The sequence below is a fragment of the Lutra lutra genome, chromosome X, assembly GCF_902655055.1.
Source record: "Lutra lutra chromosome X, mLutLut1.2, whole genome shotgun sequence".
NCBI lineage: Eukaryota > Metazoa > Chordata > Mammalia > Carnivora > Mustelidae > Lutra > Lutra lutra.
This window is the reverse complement of record NC_062296.1, coordinates 63,396,481-63,409,328: the sequence shown is the minus strand read 5'-3', so window position 1 is coordinate 63,409,328 and position 12,848 is coordinate 63,396,481. Positions and strand designations below refer to the sequence as shown.

The window sequence follows — 12,848 nt, the reverse complement described above, 5'->3', positions numbered from 1 at the left end:
GGCCGGCCGCTGACTGGGCCGGGGGCTCCCCGACCCCCCCTCCCCACCCACCCCCCGCCCCGGGGTGGGCGAGCGCGCGTGGCGCGGGTGGGGGCGCGGGACTCCGCTCGGTGCCGAGCCGGCGTCCCGGGAGCGTGGCTGTGTGTTTTGGACTGTAAGGGAAAATGGCTGACGGCTTCGTCCCTCCCCCTCCTCCCCCTTCCAGTCCTGTCTGGGGCCGAGTAGGAGGATGGAGTCTCGGCGCCCGGCGTGCAGCCCCCGCATCGGCGCCCGGGGGCCGGGTCGGCGGCGGGGGGCTAGTCGCCCCCGGCCCTCGGCCTTGAAACGGGGCTCTCGGCAGCTCTCCTCCCCAGTCTCGTTCCACTTGACACCAAACGCCATTACTGAGGTGGAGTGATTTGGAGCAGCAGAGCTAGGCCTCCGCTCGGCTACGCCTGGCTATCAGGCCCGACGACTTGTCCGCCTCCCCCCCCCCCCCCCTCCCGCGATAACCGTCAGCTTCTTCTTGGCCCTCTGGACCGAGAGCCTGAGCCGGGTTATCGGCCCCCTACACCTCCGTCGTCCCCTTTCATTTGCTGAGGGCCAAAGCCGCGAAAGCTGTTTTGATGCAGAAATCGCCTCCCACCTAGCTTGGACCCACCACCTTTCTATTTTTAACTGTTTATCTGCAAAAATATTAGCCTCTGCGAGCTTGGTGATAACGCTCCAGGTTCCTGTGGTACGAGGCTTCGGGTTCCAGAAATTGTTTATTTTTCATTCATTGTGAAATACTAAGAGTTACGGAGCAGGTGTATACGTTGTTTTGTAATCTTTGTAGGGACTTCTGTGGGGACTAGAACTTATATGGGAATTTTTTAAGATTTCCAATGGAACCCGCTTAAACTATGCATATTTTTTTGAAAGTTACATGGTTATACCTTAATTGGATTTTCCACCGTGCAGTTTACAGGTGTGTGTAATTTCTTCGGATTGTCTTAGAATTGAACTGAGCCTTATTTTGGGTGAGGGAAATATTTGTAGCCGTCTTTTACCTGGAAACTCATGAGCCTCCTAAATCTACATAACGTTTGTATACCTTCACTTCTGAGGAAGAATCTGGGCTGTATTTATTGATTAGGAAACTTTTCAGCAGGTACTTAACCCTCTCTTGGAGCTCATTATCTACTCCAAGTGATTATATAGTAAGGACTCGTTGGCTTTCTTAATCCGTACACTTGAATTTAAAAATAGAGACTGCAAACTCTCCTTTAGATCTCCCTGGTCTACTGATTCAGTGGGCTGCCATTTTGGTTTCAGCAAATGCCTCTCAAGTTCTTAAAGATTAAGCTTTATTGTTCCAGTGTCTGCATAGAGGGAAAAATAGAAGTATTTGAAATTGGTGTTCCCAAATGTGAACTCAAAAAATGTTTGTTATGTTTTGTTTTCTTTATTTTAAAAATAAGACATTTGGAGTATACGGATATTTTCCCCCTACCTTTTCCTGTATTTTTTTGTATGGACATTTAACTTGGAATTTTTAATGTGTTATTTTAATGTTCTCATGCCATTTCTTCCTTTTGTTTGCTGACCTTGATAGTTTCTGAGAGGAAAAATTGCTGGAGGGATTGAATAACGGCAAGAACAGTACATGTGAGAATCTAAATTCTTCAGAAAGTTCTTTGAAGGGCAGAGTTTACCTTTCACCAAATTATTGTAATCCCTTGTTGGTGTTCCATACTTCTCTTGCTTTATTGATGGAATGCTCAAGTAGGATTTACTCTGGATCTTTTTTTCTTCCAGGATCTTGAAATAAATATTCTGACATCTCAAGAAGATGAGGGATTTCGTCGATGTCTCTTCAAAGATAATTTTTTTTTCAGATGGTATTAATAATGCTGTTTATAGCTTTTGAAAATGGATATTTGTCATGAATTTGTTAGTCAAGTTCTTGATTAGTTGTACACAAGCAAGCATTCTTTCAGTTTACTTTTATAAGGTTAATGAAGTTTTTATATTTCATTTCTAGAATTTTTAATATTGGAACCAATCTTTGTTTAAATTAGGTTAAGGAAGGTTGTTCGAAATATATGGGGGGTGTGTTACAGATCAGTCTTCTTGTAACTCTTTTGGGCACTTTGGGCAAGGATCTTATTCTGTGGTTCTTGAGTTAGTTGGGTTTGTTTTTTCGTGGGGTTGTTTTGTTTTGTTCTGTTTGTTTTGCGTTGAATTCTAAAATAACGTGATGGTTTCATAATAGCCTGCATTATATATCCCCTCTTGCTGGTACGTTTTCTGAATCTTGATACCCCCCCCCCCCAAAATTGAGAGGGGGGAGATTTTAGTTTCCCCTCCTTTTTTGTTTTTGGGTTTTTTGGGGGGGGGGGTTGAGTTGTATTTTTGAAAGCTGCCCTGTTTGTTGCTAAGTTCTTGTCTTAGTATAGGGTCTAACGTTAATGTTTGGGAAAGGGGTTAATGCGTTGACCCTCAAACCTGACTGCACTTTAGAATCACTTAAGGGAGTTTAGGTGGGGGGAAGAAAAATACTGATGGCTGGATCTCACTCTCTGATACTGATTAGGTCTGATAGTGGTCCTGATTAGGTCTGGTAGGGGTCCTGGGCAAAGGTTTATGTTAAAACCACTGTGGATGATTTTCATACAGAGTTGAATACCACTGTTAATGCTCTTAGCATGTTCTTATTGAACTTCCAAGCATATAAATAAGAAGATGGATTTTTTTTCCCTCAAATGTTTTCAGTTACCAGCATAAGGATTGAGGTCTGTCAACCAGTGGTGTTTCAGCTACGGTGCCACATTAAAGAAATGAGACTGATCACTATTTTTAAAAAACATTTGGAACTTTCATCTGTTTCCTGAACCAGAGTAGCTTTAGATGAAAATTTTAATAAAAATATGACAATTATCTGCAACTTGGGAAATAAGTTAGTTAGCCAGGGAGGTGCTAAAAGCTTTGCAGCAAGTAGGTTCTTCCTCTTCCATATGTCTCCCAACAGGTTCTGGTTGATAGTTTAGTTGGTGGGTGTGTTTATGACTAAAATAATGTTAGGCAACATAACGTTCCTAAAAGATGTAAAATCCAGGCATTTGTCTCCCAGTAATTTATTTAAATCGTCTCATAAATGAACATTTAGTATCATGTGAGCTTCTCTTATCTCAATTTGAAAATACTGAGTTTTATTTAGCTTGGTTTAAAATCAGTGTAATTTTTACAAAACGTTTTCAAAACTAGAGGTCTCATTTTACGTTTTCATAGTATCAGTTTAATGCGATAAAGGAAATAGCATTAAACGCCTTTATTTGGTGTTTATCTCTCTTAATTCTCTTGGTCCGTTGTGTTAAATTCTGTATTGAGGCTGGGGAGAAAGCCTGCTAATGCAGAATCTAGGAACTTTCTTAATGCGGCACAAGATCTCAAAGATCTTTCTATTAATGGTCATTGTAATCTTATTTTCTATGGTATAAAGTATGAAAAGGAAAAGAAGACTTTATGGAACCTTTGATACTTATATTTATTGGTATTTGAATTATTCAATTATTACTGTTGAATATAAAGTAATGACCAATGTAATATACTTTTAAGGAATAAGTGAAAAAGTACACTGTTAAGATACTTTTCCTAAATTTATTCTTCATACATGCATATTCTAGTCTTGTGGGCTTCCGTATGCATGTACACACCACACGTGTATTCTACAAGGTTTTTAGTTCTATTTCCAGCTACTGTCTAACAATGATTTTCTACCTCAGCTGTGTATCAGAATCACCTCTAGAGCTTTTCCAAAAATTTTTTCCCAAAAAAAAGGGGGGGGGTATTTTCCTAGGTCTTATGCTCTGGAAATTATGATTGAGTTATTTTGGGGTAGAAACTAGGCATTTAAAAAACTCAAAAAAAATATTTCTAATGTCCAGCTAGGGGGTTCTTTGCACTTGAGGAAAAGGGAAGATCTGAGATTTTTTGAATTTTGTGTCCTATCATTAGGCAATAATATTCTCACTTGAGTTTAGTTTTGCCACTCACACTGTCAAAAATTCCATGGGCACCTGGGTGGCTCAGTTGTGTAAGTGGCTGCTTTCCGCTCAGTCATGATCCCAGAGTCCTGGGATCAGTCCCTGCATCTGTCTCCCTGCTCAGTGGAGAGCCTGCTTCTCCCTTAACCTCTGCCTGCTGCTCTGTCTACTTGTGCTTCTCTATCTCTGTCAAATAAATAAAAATAAAATTAAAAAAAAATTCCAGACACAAGGTAGCAAAAAGTTTAGAAGCTAGATTAATAGTTGGGAGAGACCAGGATTCCAGAGTTTCATGTATACACACAGACACACACACCCCAAAATTCATTATCTCTTACTGAGCACCTTCTTGGGAGTCATTTATTGGGCATCTGCTATATGCCAGGTCCTTTTTAGAGATTGCTATTGTATAGAAGCTTATGTTGTATGAAGTGAAGAGCATTGGACTGACTGTCTAAAGTCTTTCTTAGCTCTGATTTTGTCATTCTTTATTGTGCCTCATAGATGGGGAGACTGAATTTTGTTATAAAAATATACCTAACTATGGTATAATCCAATGGAATTTTCCTTTTATCTTTCAGTTTCTTTTAAATAGAATTTCATTCTGATCTCCAGTCTTCTCCAGTGAGTACAAATGTCAAGTACAGTATGCAAATTCTTGCATATTGAGTTTAAGAATAGCTGTACTTGTAATGCTTTTAATTTTTGGCCGGGAATTAACATACTGTGCTGTTCAGCCCTTTCTCCTGCCATTCCTTTTTTGTATTGGTGCTCTGTCAGTTACCTCTACGCTATTGGTGTTTTTTGTTTGTTTGTTTCACTTATTTTGTTCAGATGCTTTGGTTTTTGTCCTCCAAATTTTAGATTTGTGGCATTCATCTTATCAGACTCAAGATCCTGTCACTGATATATCTCTAGTACTTAGAAAGTGCCTGGCACATAGGTACTCAGTAATTATTTGTTGGGTGAATAGTCAATTCACCATATTATATTCTTTGTATGATTTCTCTATTTTTTTCTTTTTTTCTAATTCTCTTTATTACTTGGAGTTACTTAACTTGACCTGATAATTGTCTTTTATTTTTTATTCATTTTATTTATTTATTTTAAAAGATTTTATCTATTTGAGTGAGAGAGAGCATGAGCAGGGAGGAAGGGGAGAGGGTGAGGGAGAAGCAGACTCCCCACTGAGCAGGGAGCCTTATGTGGGACTCCATCCCAGGACCCTAGGATCATGACCTGATCCGAAGGCAGAAGCTTAACTGACTGAGCCACCCAGGCGCCTTGATAGTTGTTTGATGATGAGCAGTCCTGGAGGGAGTCTTCGACCTCAAACTCCTTGTTTTTCAGATGAAGAACATGGCTTAAAAAGCTGCTGAAGTAACTTGACTAAGGTAGCGTACATAGACTGCGTTCTGCATGAAGCTTTTTCCATATTTAATAAGGCACAGTAACTCTTCTTTGATTTCTGTTACCTTTGTAGTCACTGGCTTAAATTCACACTTAAATTTCTCTCTGATGATGGTTAATGGGTAATGTCAGCAGTTCTGTCCTTTACCTTCGTGTATTACGGAGCATATTGAATAATAATATTCTTTACAGTAACTGCCTGAATGGCAAAATCTGGAGGAATATCTGACTCCCAATACCCAGAACTGCATACAAAATTGATGTTTGGGCTTCTTTCAGTTTATCCTTCTGTAACTGGTCAATCATAGAAGTTTTGAACACTTCAGACCCATATTGATTGGCCAGCCATTACTAGAGGAATTGTTTTCCTTGGCACGAGTTTGAGCTGGTTGTCTTGGATCCCATCCTTGGTTGCAGAGCCTATGAAGTAGGAAGAGAAGAAAATTTAGATGGAAAGAAAAAAAAAAAAGGGAGTAGGAGAAGACGACTCCCTTTCCTATCCTATTTATGCCAATTTCCTTCCTACTGACTTTGGTGTTTTTATTCTGCGTTTAGGTTGTTAGATCTCTCTTGTGGTCTTTTCTCTCATTTGGTTACTTCTAAGAACTGAGTATGTCTATTCAGTCAGACAGCAGAAAGCATGGAAATTATTACATGGCATTAGACCCATGTTGTACCTAACAGAGTATTTTGCCCCTGATCAAGGTAGTGTATAAAGATTTGGTTGTTTTTCTTGATAATACCTCCCGAATTCAAATCAGGGATCAGCAAACTTCTCGGTAAAAAGCCAGATCAGAAATGTTTCAGGTTTTGTTGTGCTAAGAGGAGGAATTAAGAATATTGGGTCAATTTTCTGTGGGTGAAATTCAAAATATGATGGTGTAATTATTTGTAATTTGGGTCTAATGAGAATAGAATGGGAGGGCTCATAAATACTTTTTTTTTTCCCCCTAATGGAGGATTTAAAGTTCGTGTTCCCTGTCATTAAATTGGTTGTAAATATTCCTGTGTGAAATGCATTCTCAGCTTGTGGGCTATATAAAAACAGGAGGTTGGATTTGGTCTGTGAACATAATTTGCCAGCCCTGGTTTAGGGCAAGGTTCTAAAACCTGGAGAGTTTGTTAAAGCAGATTTCTAGGCCCTGCCCCCTGAGTTTGATTCAGTAAGTATGGGATGGGGCTCAAGAGTGTATATTTCTAACAAGTTCCCAAGTATGGAACTACCTTTGGAGAATTACTGGCTTAGAGATGAATTCCAGCATATTTTACCTTTCTTCGGGCTTATCATTTTATCTAATTTTACTTGAATCCTTTGTATTTCGTACTTGATTTTAAATTCTGCACTTATATGTTAAATGGTTATTATATTCTAGGTATTGTGCCAGATAACAGAGATATAAGGTGGGCAAAACAGAATTGTTCCTGTCATATATAATGGTTAGAGTGAGTTTAAAAATCAGTTTCTGGGGCACCTGGGTGTCCCAGGTGGTCAAAAGTGTCTGATTTTGGCTTAGGTCATGATCCCGGGGGGGGGGGGGGGGGGGGCTAGAATTGAGCCTTGAGTTGGGCTCCCCACTCAGCGGGGATTTGGCTTGTCCCTCTGCCCCTCCCTCTGCTCACATTCACACACACATACTTTCTCTCAAATAAATAAATCAAATTTTTTTTTTAAGATTTTATTTGTTTATTTGACAGAGATCACAAATAGGCAGAGAAGCAGGCTCCCTGCAGAGCAGAGAGCCTGATGCAGGGCTTGATATGGGGCTCGATCCCACGACCCTGGGATCATGACCTGAGCTGAAGGCAGAGGCTCTAACCCAATGAGCAACCTGGGTGCCCCTAAATAAAGTCTTTTTTTAAAAAATCCGTTTCCAGGGGTGCCTGGGTGGCTCAGTGGGTTGGGGCCTCTGCCTTCGGCTCAGGTCATGATCCCAGCATCCTGGGATCGAACCCCACATCGGGCTTTCTGCTCAGCGGGGAGCCTGCTTCCTCCTCTCTGCCTGCCTCTCTGCCTACTTGTGATCTCTGTCAAATGGATGAATAAAACCTTTAAAAAAAAAAATCAGTTTCCACAAACCCTTTAGAGCTAGAGTCTATGAAACAAAAAGCACCATTTTGAAAGCAGGGCGGTGGTATTTGATACTCATTAAAGGAAAGCTAAATTGGAAGGAAACATTACAAAATATTTCATTAATTTGATGTTTTAGGGGATAATGTTTTATATAAATGAATTTTTCAGATTACCAAAGCTTATTTGTTTTTTAAATATTTTATTTATTTATTTGACAGACAGAGATCACAAGTAGGCAGAGAGGCAGGCAGAGAGAGAGAGAGGAAGGGAAGCCGGCTTCCTGCTGAGCAGAGAGCCTGATGAGGGGCTCAATCCCAGGACCCTGGGATCATGACCTGAGCTGAAGGCAGAGGCTTTAACCCACTGAGCCACCCAGGTGCCCCAAAGCTTATTTTTATTTTTTAAAGACTTTATTTATTTATTTGATGGAGAGAGGGAGAGAGAAAGAGCACGAGCAGGGGGAGTGGCAGAGGGAAAAGCAGCCACCTTGCTGAGCAGGGAGCCCGATGTGGGGCTCCATCTCTGACCATTGGGATCATGACCTAAGCCAAAGGCAGATGCTTCACTGACTGAGCCACCCAGACACCCCTCCCCCCGCCAAGCCTACTTTTGAATACTTAAACCAATCTGTTATTTGATGGAAGGCTTTCTAAAGATGCTATAATTTTTCATCTGATTATGAAATTAATGTATTCTATTAAAATGTTTGGGTAGCACGTAGGAATAAAAGGAAAAAGAAAATGCAAACCCCTCCTCCAATAATTCCATCATGTAGAAGCAACCATATTATTTAGATGTGTGTTAAATTAAAAGTTCTCATCAGTTACGTAATTCACCAAGTCATGTATCCTCATGTCTGCTGTCCTCTGCCTCCACTTAACTCCTGTCTCAGGCCTTGAGTGTGTGCCATTTGTTCATCCTGTGTAGGAGATGGTTTTCATGTCCCTCTTCCCTCGCCTGCTCCCCTTTCAGCTACTGCATTTGTAAACACTGCTGCAAACTTTCATTAAGAAGTTGATTTTCGGGGCGCCTGGGTGGCTCAATGGGTCGGGCCTCTGCCTTCGGCTCGGGTCATGATCTCAGGGTCCTGGGATCGAGCCCCACGTCCGGCTCTCTGCCTGCTTCTCTGCCTACTTGTGATCTCTGTCAAATAAATAAATAAATTCTAAAAAAAAAAAAAAGTTGATTTTCATATAACTTTGTAACTCAATTTCCCACCATTTTTTTCTTTATCTTCCCATCTTTCATTTGCTTGACTCTCCCAATTCTCCATACACTCTTTATTCTTTCACACTTCTGTTATTTTATTTCTTCAATATCCTTTTTAGGAGTTTCCTATTCTTTGTATCAGCTGGAGGCTCCAAACTTAATACCCTTGAGATAGGGAACTGATTAGGGATATAAGTCTTTAACATTACTGGGTAGGTTGTGCTCATTTGTTATGTTGGTTGACTTTGTTCAGTGGTAGATGAAATAACACTGACACAGGAAATTAAGTATGGCAAATGTGTAGTAAAGCTTATATGTGAAAGGTGAGGTGTAATTAGGGATTTTATAATAGTTGGAAAAAGCTCTAGGAACATGTGAATCTATTGTTTGGCTTTAGAATATTTAATTTCTATCACATTTTCAGGGATGTGTTCTGTATGAAAGGGAAAGGTACTGCCTAGGCTCTTGTGAAAGTGATTGCAGAAAAATTCATTTACTCATATTTAATCAGTATTTTTACAGCTGTTTATTACATCCTTTGTAGATACAAATCAGTTATCCAAAGTTCTTGTTAGTTTTTGACTTGGAGTGTGTTGAGCTGGGGTGAAAGGGATTGTAAGTCCAGGTTGAGGGTGGGAGGAGGAACCTAATGTATTCCCTGCAGGTATATTCCTTGTCTGACTGGATGTCATTATCTGAGCCATATATATGTCAGCTGTCTCAAATTGCTCCTACTCAGGCATTACCTGAGTTATTCTCAGTGCATCATGGGAAGAAGAATCATCAGTGAAAGGAGAAATGGCAAGATTCTTTGGCTTCTGTTCATCTACACAGCCACAGGAATCGTGTCCCTCATCTCTTCCTGCTTTCTCCAAATACTCCTCAGAATTGGGGCACTTAACTGGCTCAGTCGGTGGAACATGCACCTCTTGATCTCAGGGTCATTAGTTCAAGCCCCATGTTCCATGTAGAACTTACTTAAAAATTAAAAAATACTGCCCAGAATATACCATGGAAGCTCTATCCAAACGAGGTCAGGCTGCTGATTCCAGGCTGCTTTTCCAAGGTGATTTTTTTTTTTTTTTTTTTTTTGAAGATTTTATTTATTTATTTGTCAGAGAGAGAGAGGGAGAGAGAGCAAGCACAGGCAGACAGAATGGCAGGCAGAGGCAGAGGGAGAAGCAGGCTCCCTGATGAGCAAGGAGCCCGATGTGGGGCTCGATCCCAGGACCCTGAGACCATGACCTGAGCTGAAGGCAGAGGCTTTAACCCACTGAGCCACCCAGGCGCCCCTCCAAGGTGATTTCTTGTTCTCCCATCTAATCAATCCATACTTGATGTGGATGGCCCAGCCTTTCCTATTCCCTTTACTACTTTGAGCTCCAGCTCTCCCCTTTATGGCTAGCCTCCGATGTCTAGCTCACAAGCTATATTCATGAAGTATTTTCTTTTCTTTTTTTTTTTTTTAAACAATTTTATTTTTTTTTAAAGATTTTATTTATTTATTTGTCGGAGAGAAAGAGGGAGAGAGAGCGAGCACAGGCAGACAGAGTGGTAGGCAGAGGCAGAGGGAGAAGCAGGCTCCCTGCCAAGCAAGGAGCCCAATGTGGGACTCGATTCCGGGATGCTGGGATCATGACCTGAACCAAAGGCAGCCGCTTAACCAACTGAGCCACCCAGACGTCCCTCTTTTCTTTTTTTTTTAAGATCTTATTTATTTGACAGATCACAAGTAGGCAGAGAGACAGGCAGGTTGAGGGGGGAAGCAAGCTCCCCGCTGAGCAGAGAGCCCCATGTGGGGCTCCAACCCAGGACCCCTTGATCATGACCTGAGCTGAAGGCAGAGGCTTAAGAGCCACCCAGGCACCCCTGAAGTATTTTCTTTAGTTGGAAATTGGTCTTTACTTTCTCTTAATTCTGGTAGCATTTTTCCTGTGCTTTTCTTTTGGTCTTAACTTACTTTACTTTTTGTTTGTGTTTCTTCAGATAAAGCCCCTGGAAGGTGGCTCTGGAAGTTCCGGAGCCTCAGTTAAATCTGAACTGTCTTTTGTAGGTGGTCCAAACCTCCCTCAGCCTGATTGAGAGAGTGGTATAGTAGGTAGTAAAGAGCGCTAATCTCAGTCAAAGGCGTAGATTACAGTTGTAATTTCTTTACCAACTAGTGAGCAAGTTACTTAGCCTCCATGAAATCGTAAAGTGAAGGCTTTGGATTGGGTGATGGCTTTCTTAAAACAATTGAATTCATTAATTTAATACCATACTGGTGCAAGGGATACAAAGGTGATTAATTCTTACTTACAAGCTTTATTGTCTAGCAAGTTAGGCAATTAATTATACATGTGGTAAGTGCTATGTTACATAGAGGTGAGAAAAATGTAGTAGTAGAAGAGATGAAGAAATCATTGTAATTTGAGGTTGAATGAGGTTTGCTGATCTTTAGAAGTGTGCTCTTTTGGTGGCCCTGTGAATTAGAGCAGGGACTTCTGGGCAGAGGGAGCAACTTGAGATCAGGGTTGGTTTGTTGGTTTTTGTTTTGTTTTAGGGTGCGTATGTGCACACACAGGGAGGGACAGGGGAGTGGATGTTGGGGGGAAGGGCAGAGAGAAGGGGAGAGAGTATCAAGCAGGCTCCGCAGAGTGTGGAGCCCTATGTGGGGCTCCATCTCAAGACCCTGAGATCACAACCTGAGCTGAAACTGAGAGATGCTTAACCAGCTGAGCCACCCAGCCACCCCAAGATCAGGGTTTTTAATCTTAACAGTGTTGACACTGGGAGCCAGATGATTATTTGTGGTATGGGATGCTGTCCTATTCCTTTCTGGCGTCTACCAACAAGGTGCCAGTAGTACCTCCTCCCCTCCCCCCATTTTGATAACTAAAAATATTTCCAGACATTGCCAGCTGTGCCCTGGAAACAAAATTTGAGAACCACTACTTGAAATGGAGGAATGGAAGTGAAACTGCAGTGTTTTAGAGAAAAGTTAGTAGTAGATTATAGAAGGAGCATTGGAGATAATTGGGAGGGAAGGGATTGTGAGAGGTGAGGCTAGATCACAAGGGACGAATTTGGGTGCCACATTAGGGCACTTCTGTTTTGTTTTTAGGGTAATGAGATGGACATTTAAGTTAAAGTGAGAGATGATTGGGTTTGTGTTTTTGGAAGATAATTCTTGCCATGTGGCAGACATGTCAGAGGAGAGTTGGGGAGCAGAGAGAGTTTGAGGCAGTATTTTTAACACTGGCTGAGAGAAGGTAAGAGAATAGTTGAGGGAATGGAGTAAAGGAAGTGAGCTACCTGGGACTCCCTTTGAATGAGGGAGTTCCTGCTAATTTGACTTTGGCTTCCATCATTGAAGGGAGTGTTGAGCTGGAAAGCAAAGCACCTTTATTGTCTTTCCCTTCAGCTCTTCCCCCATTCCCAGTTTCATCTCTCCACTTGAGAGCTTCTGACTGTTGATATGTCTTGAAAGGTCATAGAGAGGAATCTGGATTATAGAATGACTGTTTTCCCAGTGTGGCTATGTTACTTAAACAGTGGATTATCAGAGCACATGGCTTTCTTACCTCCTTAATTCCATCGCTCCTAGTTTGGAGGGTTTTTTTGTGTTTCAAAACAGCATTCATATTTGAATTGAAAATGGTGTAGTCAGTGGAAGGGTACTGGACTTCAATTAAAAGGGCTGTATTTTAGTTCCAGTTATCCTGCTCTCTGTTAATCACTTAGTTCTTGGGTCCTCATTACTCTTATCTTTAAAAGAGATGACTTAAGCTACCACTTTTTTTTTTAGTTAATAAATTTTATCTTTATCCCTAGAGATGTATGGATTCCAGAGAAGAAAGATTTTCAAGTAAAGGAAAATGGGAAAGGTTAAAAAAAGAGTTAATAGATTTAGGAGTTGTTGGATTTGGGTTGAGAAGTAAAGGGAGAGATAAGAAAATAATTTGAATGTTGCCTTTAACTTGTTTTTCCTTTCTGTGTCTGTGTGTCTGGATTTTTCTTGAGCGCTTTGTTTTACTTAGATTTTTTTTTTTCTTTTTAAGATTTTATTTATTTATTTGATAGACAGAGATCATAAGTAGGCAGAGAGGCAGGCAGAGAGAGAGGAAGAAGCAGGCTCTCCGCTGAGCAGAGAGCCCGATGTGGGGCTCCAT

General features: G+C 41.1%; 1 protein-coding gene across 4 annotated transcripts in view; it reads left to right on the top strand.

The window, feature by feature from the left end:
* USP9X (ubiquitin specific peptidase 9 X-linked) overlaps positions 1-12,848 on the top strand; it is a 166,666-nt gene that overhangs the window by 27,461 nt on the left and 126,357 nt on the right. The window contains exon 2 of one of the 4 annotated variants that reach the window (XM_047715205.1): positions 1,780-1,862. The exons of the other annotated variants lie outside the window; for them this stretch is intronic. The gene's annotated coding sequence lies outside the window, so the exon portion shown is untranslated. The remainder of the gene's footprint in view (positions 1-1,779; positions 1,863-12,848) is intronic. 4 annotated transcript variants of the gene reach the window in all.